Below are 18062 nucleotides of genomic sequence, written 5' to 3'. Positions count from 1 at the left end.
ACATGCCTTTTATCATGTTGAGGAAGTTACCTTTGATTCCTACCTTTTGAGGTGTTTTTTATCAGAAAAGTATGTTGAATTTTGTCAAGTGCTTTTTCAGCATCAGTCGAGATGATCTTATGATTTTACCTTTCGATTTGTTGATGTGCTGTATTATATTAACTAGGTGTGGGATTTAGGTTATCCAGTCTGGACCAGCTGGACTGGCTGTGAGCCCCCCCAGAACTTCCCCAAGCCGTGGCGGCCAGCACCCCTCCCCCACAGGCTGCTTCCCAGAGGGGAAAGAGAAGAGACTTTACTAGCAACAGGGACAGAGCACAACCAAACCCCAATTGTGGAATTAATTAACAAATTCAGACTGCTAAAAATAGGCCCCCAGTTCAGCTGAACCTCCAGTAAAAGTGGAGGTTGCTTGCTTTTGTCCCAGCATAGAGTGGGCAGGACAGATGGAAAAAGAAAAAAAAAATTTTTATTTTGTGGGATCTGAAAAGGTCTGGGCCCTGCAGAAAAGGGATGCATAGGATCTGGAGATACACAGAACAACGTATCAGCTTAAGCTCTTGATTGGCAAACCCAAGGGGGTCCTTGCTCTGAAAAGGATTTTTCTTTTTCTCTTTTTGTGGCTGTGTTTCTACGGATTGATTACTCTTTGGATACAGCTGCAAGGCTTCTTGGGCTCCACTGCCCCAGGCACAGGCAGAAACAGGTTTGTTTGAGAGCTTCTCTGGAGCCTGTGCCTTCCCCAGGAGAAGGGTGGGGCCCAGCTTAGGTGGAATCACTCCCTCAAGGAATTCAGACCCCAGGGTTTGGAAAAGGGAAGCAATTAAAGCCAGCCTACAACCTCTCCTCTGTCTCTATCACGCCCCCACCAGGGAGAGTCTGCTGAAGTTAAAGGTACCACATCACCTTATGCTGGTGGGACCCGCAGGCAGGAAAGGGCCACATACTGGGCAGTATAGGAAAAACGCAGAGTCCAGAGACCTCATAGGAAAGCCTTTTAATCTGCAAGGAAAACTGATGCAGATGACTCTTTCCTTCTGGGAGGTGACCAGTTTGGTTTGGGAAAATCTGACTGGGGTCTATAATACCTAAGTAGACCCTCCTTTGGGGTGGGAGAAAGGCACCATACAGGCAGGGCAAGAAACAAAAACACAAGAACTGAAAAATTCTGATCTATTAAACAAAACCTAAGCTAGAGGACTAGAATAAACTGAACTGAATGTCAAAGAACAGATAGACAACAAAGTTATCCAGCAAGAAAATGCTAGGGAAAAAAAAGTGAAAACAATCTCTAGAATAAACTAGTTAAGGTAATTAAATGCCTAGACGCCAGCAAAAAAAACTAATCATACTAGGAAAATTGGAGAATTGATCCAGTCAGAGGCAAAACCAACAATTCAAATGAGATACAGGAGTTGAAACAATTCAGAATGTTTGAGCAGACATGGAAAACCACCAGAAATCAAATCAGTGAAATGAGGGAGGATATAAAGAAGGCAAAGAATGAACGAAAAGAAGAAATCAAAAATCTTATAAAACAAATCACAGAATTTATGGGAATGAAAGGCACAGTAGAAGAGATGAAAAATACAATGGAAACCTATGATGTCCGATTTCAAGAAGATAGGATTAGTGAACTGGAGGACGGGACATCTGAAATCCAACAAGCAAAAGAAAATATAGGGAAAAGAATGGAAAAATATGAGCAGGGACTCAGGGAATTGAATGACATGAAGCGCATGAATATACGTGTTGTGGATGTCCCAGAAGGAGAAGAGAAGGGAAAAGAAGGAGAAAATCTAATGGAGGAAATTATCACTGAAAATTTTCCAACTCTTATGAAAGACTCAAAATTACAGTTCCATGAAGTGCAGCATACCCCAATGAGAATAGATCCAAACAGATGTACTCTAAGACACTTACTAATCAGAATGTCAGAGGTCAAAGAGAAAGAGAAAATCTTGAAAGCAGCAAGAGAAAAGCAATCCATCATGTACAAAGGAAGCCCAATAAGACTATGTGTAGATTTCTCAGTAGAAACCATGGAGGTGAGAAGATAGTGGGATGATATATTTAAGATACTAAATGAGAAAAACTGCCAACCAAGAATTCTATACCCAGAAAAACTGTCCTTCAAAAATGAGGGGGAAATTAAAACATTGTCAGACAAAAATTCACTGAGAGAATTTGTGACCAAGAGACTAGCACTGCAAGAAATACTAAAGGGAGCACTAGAGATAGATATGAAAAGACAGGAAAGAGAAGTGTGGAGAAGAGTATAGAAATGAAGACTATCAGTAAAGGTAAAAAGAAGGAAAATTAGATATGACATGTAAATCCAAAAGGCAAAATGGTAGAAGACATTACTGCCCTTACAGTAATAACACTTAATGTTAATGGATTAAATTCCCCAATCAAAAGACATAGATTGGCAGAATGGATTAAAAAACAGGACCCATCTGTATGCTGTCTAAAGGAAATGCATCTTAGACCCAAGGATAAACACAGGTTGAAAATGAAAGGTTGGGAAAAGATATTCCATGCAAATAACAATCAGAAAAGAGCAGGAGTAGCTATACGAATATCTGACAAATTAGATTTCAAATGTAAAACAGTTAAAAGAGACAAATTAATAAAAAGAACAAATCAACAAGAAGACGTAACAATCATAAGTATTTATGCACCGAGCCAGAATGCTCCAAAAGACATGAGGCAAACACTGAAAAGAGAAATGGACTCATCTACTGTAATAGTTGGAGACTTCGATTCCCCACTCTCATCAATGGACAGAACGTCTAGACAGAGGATCAATAAGGAAACAGAGAATTTGAATAATACAGTAAATGAGCTAGACTTAACAGACATTTACAGGACATTACACCCCACAACAGCAGGATACAACTTTTTCTCAAGTGCTCCTGGATCATTCTCAAGGATAGACCATATGCTGGGTCACAAAGCAAGCCTCAATTAGTGTTTATATTAATTGGCTTTTTTAAAAAGTTGAACCATCCTTGCATTCCTGGTGTAAAGCCCACTTGGTCATGGTGTATAATTCTTTTAATGTGCTTTTGGATTTGATTTGCTAATATTTTGTTGAGAATTTTTGCATCTGTGTTTACTAGGGAGATTGGTCTATAGTTTTCCTTGTAGCATCTTTACCCAGTTTTAGTGTTAGGGTGATGTTAGCATCATTAGTATTCCTTTTTCCTAAATTTTCTGGAAAAATTTGAGCATGATTGGTGTTATTTCTTTTTGGAATGTTTGATAAAATTCCCCTATGAAGGCATCTGGCCCTTTGGTTTTCTTTTTCAGAAGATTTTTGATGACTGATTGAATCTCTTTATTTGTGATTGATTTGTTAAGATCTTTTATTTCTTCTTGAGTCAGTGTATTTTGCTTGTGTGTTTCCAGGAATTTGTCTATTTCATCTAAGTTGTTTAGTTTCTTGGTGTATAGTTGTTCATAGTATCCTCTTAGGTGTTTTTTTTTTTAATTTCCTCAGCATCGATGGTAATGATCCCCCCCCCCATTTATGATTTTGTCTATTTGCATCCTCATTCTTTTTTTCTTTGTCAGCCTTGCTAGTGGCCCATTGATTTTTTAAAATTTTTTCTAAGAACCGACTTTTGGTTTTATAGATTCTTTCTATTGTTCTTTTGTTCTCCCATTCATTTAACTCAGCTTTAAACTTTGTATATCCCTTCTGCTATTTGCTTTGGGGTTAGTTTGCTGATGTTTTTCAAGTTCCTCCAGGTGAGCAGTTTAGTCCTCAATTTTTGATCTTCTTTTTTTAATGTAGGCATTTAGGGCAATAAATTTCCCTCTCAGCACAATGTTTGCCATGTCCCATAAGTTCTGACATGTTTTATTTTCATTTTCATTCATCTCCAGATAAGTACTGATTTCTAATGGCAATTTCTTCTTTGACCCACTGGTTGTTTAAGAGTATGTTATTTAGGGTGGGCCACGGTGGCTGAGCAGGCAGGAATGCTTGCTTGCGATGCCAGAGAACCTGGGTTCGATTCCCGGTGCCTGCCCATGTAAAAAAAAAATAATAAAAATAAATAAATAAAAAAAAAGTGTGTTGTTTAATCCCCATATATTTGTGAAAATTCTTGTCCTTTGGTAGTTACTGATTTCCGGCTCACTCCATTGTGATCAGAGAAGTGCTTTGAATAATTTTAGTGTTTTAAAATTTATAAAGACCTGTTTTATGCCCCAGCATATGGTCTGTCCTGAAGAAGTTTCCATGAGCACTAGAGAAGTATGTATATTCTGGTGTTCTGGGGTGTAACAATATATATATATATATCTGTTAGGTCTATTTCATTTATCAAATTGCTTAAGTTCACTGTTTCTTTGTTGATCCTCTGTTTGGTTGTTCCATCTATAGAGGAGAGTGGTATATTGACGTCTCCTAGTGTCGTTGCAGTGTCTGTCGCTCCCTTGAGTTTTTTTTTTTTTTTTTTGCCATTTTATTTTTTTTTAATTTTTTTTTATTAATCAAAAAAAAGAAAAGAAATTAACACAACATTTAGAAATCATTCCATTCTACACATGCACTCAGTAATTCTTAGTATCATCACATAGATGTATGATCATTTCTTAGTACATTTGCATCGATTTAGGAAAAGAACTAGCAAAACAACAGAAAAAGATATAGAATGTTAATATAGAGAAGAGAATTAAAATAATAATACTAATGAAATATATATATATATAAAAAGGAAAAAGAAAAAAACAAAAACAAAAGATACAAACACACAAACAAACAAACAAAAAACCATATTTCAGGTGCAGCTTCATTCAGTGTTCCAACATAGTTACATTACACTTAGGTATTATTGTGCTGTCCATTTTTGAGTTTTTGTATCTAGTCCTGTTGCACAGTCTGTATCCCTTCAGCTCCAATTACCCATTATCTTACCCTGTTTCTAACTCCTGCTGGTCTCTGTTACCAATGATATATTCCAAGCTGATTCTCGAATGTCGGTTCACATCAGTGGGACCATACAGTATTTGTCCTTTAGTTTTGGGCTAGACTCACTCAGCATAATGTTCTCTAGGTCCATCCATGTTATTACATGCTTCATAAGTTTAGTCTGTCTTAAAGCTGCATAATATTCCATTGTAGGTATACGCCACAGTTTGTCTAGCCACTCGTCTGTTGATGGACATTTTGGCTGTTTCCATCTCTTTGCAATTGTAGATAATGCTGCTATAAACACTGGTGTGCAAATGTCCGTCTGTGTCTTTGCCCTTAAGTCCTTTGAGTAGATACCTAGCAGTGGTATTGCTGGGTCGTAATCCATTCTGCCATTCTATGTCTTTTGATTGGGAAATTCAGTCCATTAACTTTTAGTGTTATTACTGTTTGGATAATATTTTCCTCTACCATTTTGGCTTTTGTATTATATATATCATACCTGATTTTCCTTCTTTCTACACTTTACTCCATACCTCTCTCTTCTGTCTTTTCGTTTCTGACTCTAGTGCTCCCTTTAGTATTTCTTGCAGAGCTGGTCTCTTGGTCACAAATTCTCTCAGTGACTTTTTGTCTATAAATGTTTTAATTTCTCCCTCATTTTTGAAGGACAATTTTGCTGGATATAGGAGTCTTGGTTGGCAGTTTTTCTCTTTTAGTGATTTAAATATATCATCCCACTGTCTTCTAGCTTCCATGGTTTCTGCTGAGAAATCTACACATAGTCTTATTGGGTTTCCCTTGTATGTGACAGATTGTTTTTCTCTTGCTGCTGAATTTCAAGATCCTCTCTTTCTCTTTGACCTCTGACATTCTAACTAGTAAGTGTCTTGGAGAACGCCTATTTGGGTCTATTCTCTTTGGGGTGCACTGCACTTCTTGGATCTGTAATTTTAGGTCTTTCATAAGAGTTGGGAAATTTTCAGTGATAATTTCTTCCATTAGTTTTTCTCCTCCTTTTCCCTTCTCTTCTCCTTCTGGGACACCCACAACACGTATATTTGTGCGCTTCATATTGTCATTCAGTTCCCTGATCCCCTGCTCAAGTTTTTCCATTCTTTTCCCTGTAGTTTCTGTTTCTTTTTGGAATTCAGATGTTCCATCCTCCAGTTCACTAATTGTAGCTTCTGTCTCTTTAGATCTACCATTGTAGGTATCCATTGTTTTTTCCATTTTTTCTTCTTTGTCCTTCACTCCCATAAGTTCTGTGATTTGTTTTTTCAGATTTTCTATTTCTTCTTTTTGTTCAGCCCATGTCTTCTTCATGTCCTCCCTCAATTTATTGATTTGGTTTTTGAAGAGTTTTTCCATTTCTGTTCGTATATTCAGCATTAGTTGTCTCAGCTCCTGTATCTCATTTGAACTATTGGTTTGTTCCTTTGACTGGGCCATATCTTCAATTTTCCGAGAGTCATCCATTATTTTCTGCTGGTGTCTGGGCATTTGATCAGATTTCCCTGGGTGTGGGACCCGGCTGGTTGAAAGGTTTTTCTGTGTAATCTTTGGGCTCTGTTTTTCTTTTCCTGCCCAGTAGGTGGCGCTCGTGGCGCTCGTCTGTCTGCGGGTCCCACCAGTAAAAGATGCTGTGGCTCCTTTAACTTGCCAATCCGAATCTCGCAGTCAGCCCGGGAAACCGCGCGCGTGGAGAGGGGGTCGCCAGCCGCTGCGGCTTGGGGAAGTGCTGGTCCAAATTGCCCAGCTGGCCCGAGACACCAAGCGTGGCGGGAGGGCCCCGCTATCCAACGTTCCCAGTCGGACTGGGAAGCCACGTGTGTGGAAGGGACCCCGGTCGCCAGCCGCCCCGGCCGGGAAAACGCGCGCCCCTTGGGTATCTCACCGCAGCAGATTCTCCCTGCCCGTTCAGCCGTTCCAGAATGGGGTACGCTGTCTTTTTGGTCTCCGTCGTGGCTCCGGGAGCTGTTTCGTATTGTTTCTGTTTCTTTAGTTCCTTTTCTGGAGGAGGAACTAAGACCCGCGCGTCTTACTAAGCTGCCATCTTCTCCCTTTAGTTTTGCCAGTGTCTGTCTACTGCACTTTGGAGCTCCTTGATTGGGAGTATAGACATTTATGATTGTTATTTACTCCTGGTTAATTACCCATTTTACTAATGTATAGTGTTCTTCTTTGTCTCTTATGATGTCTTTACATTTAAAGTCTGTTTTGTCTGATATTAGTATAGTTACTCCTGCTTGCTTTTGGTTACAGCTTGCATGGAACATCTTTTTCCATCCTTTCACTTTCAATTTATTTGTAAATTGAAAGTGAAAATGAGTCTCTTCTAACTCATCTAAGATGAGTCTCTTCTAACTCATCTAAGATGAGTCTCTTGTAAGCAGCATACAGATGGTTATATTTCTTAATTCATTCTGCCAGTCTGTATCCTTTAATTGGTAAGTTTAGTCCATTAACATTCAAAATTATTACTGTGAAGATGTGTCTTGAATCCACCATCTTATCCTTTGGATTTTGTCAGATCTGTATGTTCTTTTCCCTCTTTATCTTTTTATCCTTTAGGTTACCCTTACTTGTACTCTTCAATTCTCTGCCCTCCTCCACACCTCCCTCTTCTGTCTTTTTTCAGCCCACAGAACTCCTATTAGTATTTCTTGTAGAGCTGGTCTCTTGTTGACATATTCTCTCAGCCTTTGTCTGTGAAAGTTTTAATCTTTCCTTCAGTTTTGAAGGGCAGTTTGGCTCTTTACAGAATTCTTGACTGCAAGTTGTTGTCATTCAGGACATTAAATATATCATACCACACTGCCTTCTCTCCTCCATAGTGCCAGTTGAGTAGTTCGAACTCAGTGTTATGTGGTTTCCCTTTTATGTAGTAAATTGTTTCTCTCTTTTTCCTTTAAGGGTTTTCTGCTTCTCTTCAACATTTGACAACTCAGTAAGTTTTGGGGGTGGGCCTGTTTGGATTTATTCTATTTGGAGTTCATTGGGCTTCTTTGATTTGCATATTTATGTCTTTTATAAAGATTGGGAAGTTTTTCCCCATTATATCCTCCACTAATCTTCCTAGCCCTTTACTCTTCTCCTCACTTTCTGGAAAACTGATGATTCTTATATTTGTGTGCTTTGTTTTGTCCATCATTTACCTCATATCCAATTCAGAGTTTTCTGTCTTTTTTGTTATTTGCTCTTTTGTATGTTCAAAATCAGTTGTCCTAAAAAAGAAAATCAGTTATCCTCTCCTCTACTTCACTTATTCTTTCTTCTGCCTCTTGAAATCTGCTATTGTGTGTCTCTAATATATTTTTGATTTGATCTACAGCATTTTTAATTTCTGTGATATCTGCTGTTTTTCTATTTATTCTTTTAAATTTCTCTTTATGCTCTTATAGTGTCTTCTTGATTTCCTTTTATTCATTAGTTACCCCACAATTTAGCAAAGTTATATGACCATCTCTGATTAGTTGTTCCAAAGTCTGTGTCTGCTCCAGTGCTTTAGTTTGGTCATTAGACTGGACTGTATGTGTTTGCATCTTCATATGGTTAGTGATCTTCTATTGTCTTGTGGCATGTAAATAACTTGTTAGGGTTATTTTGGGTACTGATTTCCTTTGGTGACCTAAAGCTTTGTATTTGTGGGATGGGTATGGAGCAGAATGCAGCGCATGGGGAGGGGCACAATGGTACCGTGACAGGTTGCAGTACAGGTATACGCACAGATTGGAGACTCTATGCTGGTGCTTGTTAGCGTGGTATGCCAGTTATGGGGTTGTGGACTTGCAGTGCGGGTGCCTTGGGGGTGAGGTGCAGCTCAGACATGTCTTAGAGCACAGAAGCAGGGTGCAGTATGGGGGACACAGAGGTAGGGCACGGCAGGAGGTGGAAGGGAGTTGCTGAGCAGATGCCCAGGGGCTATGTGGACAAGATGCTGGTGGATGCATGAAGCATGTGGGTTGTTTGTATCACGGTGTGGGGTAGAGAGCACAGAAATTGGGGCACAAGAAGGGTGATGTGCGGCATTGTGCTTGCACAGGGTATGTGGTCCAGGGGGCTTGGGATGTGGATGCTTGAGTGTGTAGGTACAGGGAGATTGTGGGATTTGTATCAGGGGTATGTGATGATGGGTGGGTGGGGCCCTGTTGTGGTTCCGCAGGTGCAGGGGTGAGGTGAGGTAGGGGTGCCCACTTGTACAGGACAGAGGCTTTGTGGCACAGATGTGCCTGAGAGTACCTGCTAGCTGTGGGATTTGGACACTTGTACCATGGGGTGGCAAGGGTGTGCGTGTGTGTGGGGCAATGGGGGTGTGGTCAGGTCTGTGTATGGATATGTGGGTGCCTGGCAGGGAGGATGTAGCTGTGCCAGTGTCTGAATCTGGGGGGGCAGTGCCCTGGTGTGTGTCGGTCTGGGTGGCAGGGCCCTCGTGTGCATGTGTGCAGATCTCAGGGTCAGCAGGAGATTGTATCTGTGTGGGCTGGGGGCGGGTGTGGCCCAGATGCATAAGTCAGTGCTTGCCCAGAGCTGAGGAGGCATGGCATTAGTAGACGCATGTGCGTGCACACATTTGGGGGCCAGATGCTGATGTGTGAGTGGGCAGAGCTTGGCTGGGAGTCCTCGATGGACATGCGAGATTGAGCCACTGTTTGGGATGGGTGCAGGTGTGGTGTGAATATGAATGTGAGCACCTACATCCAGGATGTGCCTACAGGGGTCAGGGTGGGGGTGATGGGGGTTGAGGGGCTGGCTGCGGGTGTGTGTGTCTTGGGAGGAGCGAGATGCTGCTTGTGCGGGAGCATGTGTCTGGCTGGGACAGGCTTGTGCTGGCGGGAGGGATGGGCGGCAGGTGAGGGGGTTCAGGGATGTGGGATGTCGAGGGAGTTGTGAGTCATGGGGTTGGGGCGGTGCTCGTCAGCGTAGTGTGTTTAAGGAACACGGCTTGGCTTATTTCCCTGTCCCATGCACTCCTGACAGCGCTAGGCTGTTTGCACTAGCTGGCTAGTCTCCAGTTCTCTGCATCTCACATCTTCTGCTTTTTCAATCAAAGCCTCTGTATGTGGTATTGAAGGCCCTCCCTCCCAAGTCACTTACACCCTGGAATCATCCTCCTGGTCTTTTTTCTGTCCCTTTTCTAGCTGTTGTTTGGAGCAGTGGTGAACTTGACCTATCCTATTCTGCCATCTTCCCGGAAGTCCTTGTCTTTTTTTTTTTTTTAACTAGTATCCTGTTCTATTATTATTATTTTTTTACCTAATTCTTTTTACAGTTATATGATGTTCTTGGGGTGCTAACATTCCTGTTTGTTTTATCTGCTAATATTTGGTATTTGTTGAGTGATTTTTTTTTCCCCTCTGCAGCCAATAATTTTTGGTTGTATGATAATCTTCAGTTGAACTTATTTTTTCTTTTCATGAGAATTCCCAGGGCAATTTTATATGTGTTGCACTAGGATTTTTGAGGGTATCATTAGCTCCTAACAGATGTTCTAATGTATGTGGTAATTTATTGACTTTGGGGATTCCTGTTCCAAAGAGGGATGAAAAAATTCAGGATCCAGACATTCATATTTTACCATCAAAATCCTTGAACAAAGATGGGCTTTCTTATCGAATATTTATGTATTCTAATTTTACCTTGCTTTTCACTGTGTGTACTGCTTGCTGGGAATTCAGTTTTATGCTGGGATATCTTTTAAGGAAGTCTTATTTCAAGGTCCTTGACTGCTATGGACTCAAAGTGATGCAACATAAAATACCTGTTTTCCCTAGCCATTGGTTGTTGCATTGTTGCTCTTGTACTTAATATTTTAGCCTTGCTTTAGTTCCTTAATGTTGATAACCTGAGAATTTCAATTTTTTTTTCCTATGCTATTTTATTAGGGCACAAAATTCCAAGGAAATGAGGATAGGGAAAAAAAGTGAGTTAGAGGAGGTGGTCAGAATTCAGCCAATTTGGTTGCTAACATCCCCGCCCCACTTCCATTTTATATGCATACCAAAGAAACCCTCCTATGAGATATGTGACCCAAGCAGAAGGCAAAGTGCTATGAGACTGTCACTGCCAGGGGTTGGTTGGTAGGATAGGGTACTGTTTGATTGCCTGGGGTTGGCCTTACAGACAAGTGAAGCTGAAAGAAACAGGTGCCTTAGATTTAACAGGTCCAAAACTGAACAGATGCTCTTCATATATTCTGTACCTATAGCCTTTCCCATCTTAGTTGCTGAGGTTAAAAACCTGGGCATGATTCTTTTTTTTTTTTTTTTTTTAATAAAGGAAAAAAAAAGAAATTAACCCAACATTAGAAATCATTCCATTCTACATATGCAATCAGTAATTCTTAACATCATCACATAGATGCATGGTCATCATTTCTTAGTACATTTGCATCGATTTAGAAGAAGAACTAGCAAAACAACAGAAAAAGATATAGAATGTTAATATAGAGAAAAAAATAAAAATAACAATAACAGTACAAAAAAAAAGACGAACAAACAAACAGACAGACAAAAATAAACCTATAGCTCAGATGCAGCTTCATTCAGTGTTTTAACATGATTACTTTACAATTAGGTATTATTATGCTGTCCATTTTTGAGTTTTTGTGTCTAGTCCTGTTACACAGTCTGTATCCCTTCAGCTCCAATTACCCATTATCTTACCCTGTTTCTAACTCCTGCTGGACTCTGTTACCAATGACATATTCCAAGTTTATTCTCGAATGTCGTTTCACATCAGTGGGACCATACAGTATTTGTCCTTTAGTTTTTGGCTAGACTCACTCAGCATAATGTTCTCTAGATCCATCCACGTTATTACATACTTCATAAGTTTATCCTGTCTTAAAGCTGCATAATATTCCATTGTATGTATATACCACAGTTTGTTTAGCCACTCGTCTGTTGATGGACATTTTGGCTGTTTCCATCTCTTTGCAATTGTAAATAACGCTGCTATAAACATTGGTGTGCAAATGTCCGTTTGTGTCTTTGCCCTTAAGTCCTTTGAGTAGATACCCAGCAATGGTATTGCTGGGTCGTATGGCAGTTCTATATTCAGCTTTTTGAGGAACCGCCAAACTGCCTTCCACAGTGGTTGCACCCTTTGACATTCCCACCAACAGTGGATAAGTGTGCCTCTTTCTCCGCATCCTCTCCAGCACTTGTCATTTTCTGTTTTGTTGATAATGGCCATTCTGGTGGGTGTGAGATGATATCTCATTGTGGTTTTGATTTGCATTTCTCTAATGGCCAGGGACATTGAGCATCTCTTCATATGCCTTTTGGCCATTTGTATTTTCTCTTCTAGTAGTTGTCTGTTCAAGTCTTTTTCCCATTTTGTAATTGGGTTGGCTGTCTTTTTGTTGTTGAGTTGAACAATCTCTTTATAGGTTCTGGATACTAGACCTTTATCTGATATGTCATTTCCAAATATTGTCTCCCATTGTGTAGGCTGTCTTTCTACTTTCTTGATGAAGTTCTTTGATGCACAAAAGTGTTTAATATTGAGGAGCTCCCATTTATTTATTTCCTTCTTCAGTGCTCTTGCTTTAGGTTTAAGGTCCATAAAACCGCCTCCAATTGTAAGTTTTATAAGGTATCTCCCTATGTTTTCCTCTAACTGTTTTATGGTCTTAGACCTAATGTTTAGATCTTTGATCCATTTTGAGTTAACTTTTGTATAGGGTGTGAGATACAGGTCCTCTTTCATTCTTTTGCATATGGATATCCAGTTCTCTAGGCACCATTTATTGAAGAGACTGTTCTGTCCCAGGTGAGTTGGCTTGACTGCCTTATCAAAGATCAAATGTCCATAGATGAGAGGGTCTATATCTGAGCACTCTATTCGATTCCATTGGTCGATATATCTATCTTTATGCCAATACCATGCTGTTTTGACCACTGTGGCTTCATAATATGCCTTAAAGTCCGGCAGCGCGAGACCTCCAGCTTCGTTTTTTTTCCTCAAGATGTTTTTAGCAATTCGGGGCGCCCTGCCCTTCCAGATAAATTTGCTTATTGGTTTTTCTATTTCTGAAAAATAAGTTGTTGGGATTTTGATTGGTATTGCATTGAATCTATAAATCACTTTAGGCAGGATTGACATATTAACTATATTTAGTCTTCCAATCCATGAACATGATATGCCCTTCCATCTATTTAGGTCTTCTGTGATTTCTTTTAACAGTTTTTTGTACTTTTCTTTGTATAGATCTTTTGTCTCTTTAGTTAAATTTATTCCTAGGTATTTTATTCTTTTAGTTGCAATTGTAAATGGAATTCGTTTCTTGATTTCCCCCTCAGCTTGTTCATTGCTAGTGTATAGAAAAGCTACAGATTTTTGAATGTTGATCTTGTAAACTGCTACTTTGCTGTACTCATTGATTAGCTCTAGTAGTTTTGTTGTGGATTTTTCCGGGTTTTCGACGTATAGTATCATATCGTCTGCAAACAGTGATAGTTTTACTTCTTCCTTTCCAATTTTGATGCCTTGTATTTCTTTTTCTTGTCTAATTGCTCTGGCTAGAACCTCCAACACGATGTTGAATAATAGTGGTGATAATGGACATCCTTGTCTTGTTCCTGATCTTAGGGGGAAAGTTTTCAATTTTTCCCCATTGAGGGTGATATTAACTGTGGGCTTTTCATATATTCCCTCTACCATTTTAAGGGAGTTCCCTTGTATTCCTATCTTTTGAAGTGTTTTCAATAGGAAAGGATGTTGAATCTTGTCAGATGCCTTCTCTGCATCAATTGAGATGATCATGTGATTTTTCTGCTTTGATTTGTTGATATGGTGTATTACATTAATTGATTTTCTTATGTTGAACCATCCTTGCATACCTGGGATGACTCCTACTTGGTCATGATGTATAATTCTTTTAATGTGTTGCTGGATTCGATTTGTTAGAATTTTTTGAGGATTTTTGCATCTATATTCATTAGAGAGATTGGTCTGTAGTTTTCTTTTTTTGTAATATCTTTGCCTGGTTTTGGTATGAGGGTGATGTTGGCTTCATAGAATGAATTAGGTAGCTTTCCCCCCACTTCAATATTTTTGAAGAGTTTGAGCAGGGTTGGTGCTAATTCTTTCTGGAATGTTTGGTAGAATTCACATGTGAAGCCGTCTGGTCCTGGACTTCTCTTTTTGGGAAGCTTTTGAATGACTGATTCAATTTCTTTACTTGTGATTGGTTTGTTGAGGTCATCTATGTCTTCTTGCGTCAAAGTTGGTTGTTCATGCCTTTCTAGGAAGTTGTCCATTTCATCTAAATTGTTGTATTTATTAGCGTAAAGTTGTTCGTAGTATCCTGTATTACCTCCTTTATTTCTGTGAGGTCTGTGGTTATATCTCCTCTTCCATTTCTGATCTTATTTATTTGCATCCTCTCTCTTCTTCTTTTTGTCAATCTTGCTAAGGGCCCATCAATCTTATTGATTTTCTCATAGAACCAACTTCTGGTCTTATTGATTTTCCCTATTGTTTTCATGTTCTCAATTTCATTTATTTCTGCTCTAATCTTTGTTATTTCTTTCCTTTTGCTTGCTTTGGGGCTAGTTTGCTGTTCTTTCTCCAGTTCTTCCAAGTGGACAGTTAATTCCTGCATTTTTGCCTTTTCTTCTTTTCTGATATAGGCATTTGGGGCAATAAATTTCCCTCTTAGCACTGCCTTTGCTGCGTCCCATAGGTTTTGATATGTTGTGTTTTCGTTTTTATTTGCCTCGAGATATTTACTAATTTCTCTTGCAATTTCTTCCTTCACCCACTCGTTGTTTAAGAGTGTGTTGTTGAGCCTCCATGTATTTGTGAATTTTCTGGCACTCCACCTATTATTGATTTCCAACTTCATTCCTTCATGATCCGAGAAAGTGTTGTGTATGATTTCAGTCTTTTTGAATTTGTTAAGAGTTACTTTGTGACCCAGCATATGGTCTATCTTTGAGAATGATCCATGAGCACTTGAGAAAAAGGTGTATCCTGCTGTTGTGGGATGTAATGTCCTACAAATGTCTGTTAAGTCTAGCTCATTTATTGTATTATTCAAATTCTTTATTTCTTTATTGATCCTCTGTCTAGATGTTTTGTGCATTGATGAGAGTGGTGAATTGAAGTCTCCAGCTATTATGGTATATGTGTCTATTTCCCTTTTTATTGTTTGCAGTGTATTCCTCACGTATTTTAGGGCATTCTGGTTGGGTGCATAAATATTTATGATTGTTTCGTATTCTTGTTTAATTGTTCCTTTTATTAGTAGATAGTGTCCTTTGTCTCTTTTAACTGTTTTACATTTGAAGTCTAATTTGTTGGATAGTAGTATAGCTGCTCCTGCTCTTTTCTGGTTGTTGTTTGCTTGAAATATCTTTCCCAACCTTTCACTTTCAACCTATGTTTATCTCAATTGCTAAGGGCCCATCAATCTTATTGATTTTCTCGTAGAACCAAGTTCTGGTCTTATTGATTTTCCCTATTGTTTTCATGTTCTCAATTTCATTTATTTCTGCTCTAATCTTTGTTATTTCTTTCCTTTTGCTTGCTTTGGGGTTAGTTTGCTGTTCTTTCTCCAGTTCCCAACCTTTCACTTTCAACCTATGTTTATCTTTGTGTCTAAGATGTGTTTCCTGTAGACAGCATATAGAAGGATCCTGTTTTTTAATCCATTCTGCCAGTCTATGTTTTTGATTGGGAAATTCAGTCCTTTGACATTTAGTGTTATTACTGTTTGGGTAATATTTTCCTCTACCGTTTTACCTTTTGTATTATATATATCATATCTAATTTTCCTTCTTTCTACACTCTTCCCATACCTCTCTCTTCTCTCTTTTCGTATCTGACTCTAGTGCTCCCTTTAGTATTTCTTGCAGAGCTGGTCTCTTGGTCACAAATTCTCTCAGTGACTTTTTGTCTATAAATGTTTTAATTTCTCCCTCATTTTTGAAGGACAATTTTGCTGGATATAGGAGTCTTGGTTGGCAGTTTTTCTCTTTTAGTAATTTAAATATATCATCCCACTGTCTTCTAGCTTCCATGGTTTCTGCTGAGAAATCTACACATAGTCTTATTGGGTTTCCCTTGTATGTGATGGATTGTTTTTCTCTTGCTGCTTTGAAGATCCTCTCTTTCTCTTTGACCTCTGACATTCTGACTAGTAAGTGTCTTGAAGAATCCCTATTTGGGTCTTTTCTCTTTGGGGTGTGCTGCACTTCTTGGATCTGTAATTTTAGATCTTTTATAAGAGTTGGGAAATTTTCAGTGATAATTTCTTCCATTAGTTTTTCTCCTCCTTTTCCCTTCTCTTCTCCTTCTGGGACACCCACAACACGTATATTTGTCCTCTTCATATTATCATTCAGTTCCCTTATCCCTTGCTCAAATTTTTCCATTGTTTTCCCTATAGTTTCTGTTTCTTTTGAAATTCTGATGTTCCATCCTCCAGTTCACTAATTTTAGCCTCTGTCTCTTTAAATCTACCATTGTTGGTATCCATTGTTTTTTCCATCTTTTCTACTTTGTCCTTCAATCCCATAAGTTCTGTGATTTCTTTTTTCAGACTTTCTATTTCTTCTTTTTGTCCATCTCATGTCTACTTCATGTCCTCCCTCAATTTATTGATTTGGTTTTTGAAGAGGTTTTCCATTTCTGTTCATATATTCAGCATTAGTTGTCTCAGCTCCTGTATCTTATTTGAACTATTGGTTTGTTCCTTTGACTGAGCTATATCTTCAATTTTCCTGGCGTGATCCGTTATTTTTTGCTGGCATCTGCGCATTTAATCAGATTTCCCTCGGTGTGGGACCCAGCAGGTCAAAAGATTTTCCTGTGAAATCTCTGGGCTCTGTTTTTCTTATCCTGTCCAGTATGTGGTGCTCGTCTGTCTGCGGGTCCCACCAGTAAAAGATGCTGTGGCTCCTTTAACTTTGGAAGACTCTCGCTGTGGGGGAGGGTCGCCAGCCAACGCGGCTTGGGGGAGTGGCGCTCCAAATCTCCCAGCCGGCCCAGGAATCCACGTGTGGGGGTCACTGGCCGCCGCGGCTTTGGGAAGTGCCGCTCCAAATCTCCCAGCCGGCCGGGAAGCCAAGCGTGGCGGGGGGCGCCGGCTTCCATGGCTTGAGGGGACCTCCTGTCCAAATCTCCCAGCTGGCCCGGAAATCCGCGCGTGGGGGTGGGCGCCGGCCGCCGCTGCTTGAGGGAACCACCTGTCCAAATCTCCCAGCCGGTCCGGGAATCCCCGCGTGGGGCGGCCGCCGGCCACCGCGGCTTGAGGGAACCTCCTGTCCAAGTCTCCCAGCCGGCTGGGAAGGAGGGAGGGAGGGGCTTACCGAAGCGCGCACCCCTCGGAGGTCTCACCGCAGCCAATTCTCTCAGCCGGTTCAGCCGTTCCAGAATGGGGTACGCTGTCTTTTTGGTTTCTGTCGTGGCTCTGGGAGCTGTTCTGTACCGTTTCTGTTTCTTTAGTAGCTGTTCTGTAGTAGGAACTAAGACCCACGTGTCTTACTAAGCCGCCATCTTCTCCGGACAGAATTTCAATTTTTAATTTTTTTTAGGTTACATATTCATTAAAAATACTTTTGGTAATATTTTATCTAATATTTGCAATTCTTAAAAAGCTTCAAAAGCTGAGGACTTGGTGCTGTATTCATTGATTAATTTGAATAAAGATTTCTAATTGACTTTGAACAAATTGCAATGGAAAGATTATAGAACTTCTTTAGAAAAGAATAAGAAAGATAACTTAAGTAGTTCTTCAAAGACACAGATGTTTAAAAAAAATCTCATTTGGTAATGGGTAATTGTAATTAAGAGAGTAAGGTGTCCTGTAGTGCAGAAAGATTTTTTTTTCCTATATTCAATATAATCTTTTTTTTAAAAGTTTGTTTCAGGCTGATTTATTTAGGGATTCTAGTTCCACTTTTCAATAGCTTTTATGTATTTCCCATGTGCTTCTTTGCTCATTAGTTCAAGGTCTGAAGGATTACTTAGTGTCATCTTCATTAGCCAACCATCTTTGTAACAAGATTTGTTGACAAGTCCTGGATTTTCTGTGAGAGCGTTGTTAATTTGTTACTTCTTCTGATACAGGAGAATAAAGTTCACTATCAGCTTTCATACTTTCCAAAGCACCAAAATCCTCTTG

At 39.6% G+C, this 18062-nt stretch overlaps 1 protein-coding gene across 6 annotated transcripts in view; it reads left to right on the top strand.

The window, feature by feature from the left end:
- PTBP3 (polypyrimidine tract binding protein 3) overlaps positions 1-18062 on the top strand; it is a 140428-nt gene that overhangs the window by 47065 nt on the left and 75301 nt on the right. Inside the window, exon 1 of one of the 6 annotated variants that reach the window (XM_077142087.1) lies at positions 17221-17317. The exons of the other annotated variants lie outside the window; for them this stretch is intronic. The gene's annotated coding sequence lies outside the window, so the exon portion shown is untranslated. Of the gene's footprint in view, positions 1-17220; positions 17318-18062 lie in introns of those variants that run through there. 6 annotated transcript variants of the gene reach the window in all.

This window comes from Tamandua tetradactyla, chromosome 2, assembly GCF_023851605.1.
Source record: "Tamandua tetradactyla isolate mTamTet1 chromosome 2, mTamTet1.pri, whole genome shotgun sequence".
Lineage (NCBI taxonomy): Eukaryota > Metazoa > Chordata > Mammalia > Pilosa > Myrmecophagidae > Tamandua > Tamandua tetradactyla.
The sequence above is the reverse complement of the archived record's forward strand: the minus strand, read 5'-3'. Positions and strand labels throughout refer to the sequence as shown.